Source organism: Argopecten irradians, unplaced genomic scaffold, assembly GCF_041381155.1.
Source record: "Argopecten irradians isolate NY unplaced genomic scaffold, Ai_NY scaffold_0511, whole genome shotgun sequence".
NCBI lineage: Eukaryota > Metazoa > Mollusca > Bivalvia > Pectinida > Pectinidae > Argopecten > Argopecten irradians.
In genome coordinates, this window is record NW_027187978.1 from 44,657 (window position 1) to 47,198 (window position 2,542).

Sequence of the window (2,542 nt, forward strand, 5' to 3'; positions counted from 1 at the left end):
CAAGGCATTATCTGGAATCAATATCGTCCTCTCTTGCTTTACCTGGTAGACTGATATCACAAACAAGTGGATGCATTTATCTTAATTTTAAAATTCCTACGCAAACTAATCAAACACTTTTAGTCTCTGGTGTATCACCTGGTTATACATAGACACTGTTTGTGGACAATTTACAACGAAATATAGAATCCGGAAGAAATAAATGATTCTACACATATCGATTACACTAAACCTCAAAACACGTGCTGAGAACCCTACTTGCATCATCGGTACTCCAGCGGTTACGATCACTTACGATCTCTACACCCCTGGACTATTGATCATATTAAAACTACGTTTGTTAAGAATTTTTAAAAGACGAATAGTTTTCTGATCGATCTCAATTATTTATAAAGTCTAATCATTACATACTTTTATTGTTGCTAATGTGTATTTCAAATTTTAAAAGAAACATAACAAATATTGTAACGTCGTGGCAAACAGTCAAACACTCTGAATTCCTATTTTATGCTGGTTTTATAAAGAAACCTTTTGTGTTTAAGATATTTTGTTATTTTTAGTTAGCTGACAATGAGAACCTGAAATGAAGAAGGAACGTACAATCAAATCAAAAGTTGTTTTGCATTTGTCACACATTGTACTAGTATTAACTTAATCAACGGCTGATAACAGTACGACTAGTAAAAGAAGCCGTATAAGTGGGAAAAATATTACCATACCATAGATAGGATTACAACTTCTATAAACGATTGTTGCCTTAGCACTTATACCGTATTTCTTTTTATCTATGAGAAGTAAGAACCACAATACAATACATTATGAAAGTTTAAGCACAAGGAAATGTTTTCATTTTTTTCTTCTAAATCGATAAACAGAAAACAATAAAAAACAAAACTAATATGAAGAAGATAATTTAACGTATTAATTTTTCCAAAGACATTAGTGTTCGAACTTTTTCATAAGAGTAAAAAAGCAGTCCTAGGTATGGTGACTTGGAAATGTTAAAAAATGCACATCTAAGAAAAATGTCTTGTTCTGGAACATTTTTTTATATCGAGACTATTGTATAGATTACATATAAGTAGCGTGACGCAGTGAATTTCGCATCGTAAAATTAACGGACACTAGCCAGCGATGATAGATAACGTCATTTTATGGACAATTGGGTTGCATTTTATGACGTCTTCAAAGTTTCATATTTTGGTCAACCGCATAATAGACAAAGAAATCTTTGCAAAACCGCACTATAACAATCATTAGATTATTGTCCTTTCTGTGTACCAATTAAATGATGTTTTTATTTCTGATGCTTGCCTAAAATGTTCTACCTTTTAGCCATTTGCTGGATACCCATCCCTTCAAGAAAGGTTTTGTGTCCTGTTATCTAACCGAGAAGTCCATAAATCTTCTGAATCGATCATAAAGAAATCGTTCGATGAAAAGCTTTATTAAATGGACAAAAGTTCTGCTCCTTTAATGAGACATAATACGAACGTATCACAGACTTCCCAAGGACACCCAAAACAGCATGTCACTGGAAAACAGTTAAAATGATATCAGATATGTAAACAATACAAAAACGATACAATACAATCTGTTAACAAAAATAATTGTACAGTACATGCATTATTGCATCTGGCACTATATAATAATTAATATAACAATAACATTTAGTGCATGTTTGTCAAATTCAAATAGTTCTAGACTAGAACACTCTTGTCAGAAAAATATTTGGGATACGCTTCCTAAAACAAGGTCTTTATTTAGCATTTTGCCTCATACACTATTCTTAAAAAATATATAATATTTATATATTTCTTTTCATATTTAAAAAAAAAGTCTTTTAACATACAAGGTCAACTTTGGCAAGTATACACACAAAAATGCTAAAGCAAGGAAATGAACAAAACGGTATGTAACAAGTATCCTTTAATATGATGTTTAACCAAATTATTGGTTTAAGAAAGTTATTGATCCGTTCATTTGATTACAAAACAACTGTGAGGAAACAGATAACAACTTGCTGAGACATTTGTATAGGCAACTTAATAAATTACATACTTAGATATAAAATGCTAAATAAAGACCTTGTTTTAGGAAGCGTATCCCAAATATTTTTCGCCTTGTCATATTGAAAGGCAGACACTTTTTGTTTAATATTCATTTTCCAGCGTTCGTAAGCAGACACTTTTTTAAATTTTCTTCCAGCGATTCTATACATCGTCCTTTATTCACACTGTCGAGTGAGGATACAACATCCATTTAGCCAATATGTGCTTTAAAACTACTAGATCAAAAGCAATATACGACGATATCAGATCAATACAAGAACAAAAAATTGTACCTGCCCGACTCAGAAGTGTCATATTTTTGTAGGATTTTCCAGCAATACATTATCTGGTTTTTTTCACCATTATCAAAAAGTAAAACTTAAACAGTTCATATACTACATTTTTCTTTCATAAACATAAATGGCTTGTTGGTTTAACATCTGTTTCTGATTTATCTTCTATAAACGATTGAGAAGAGATAATTGGTTGTA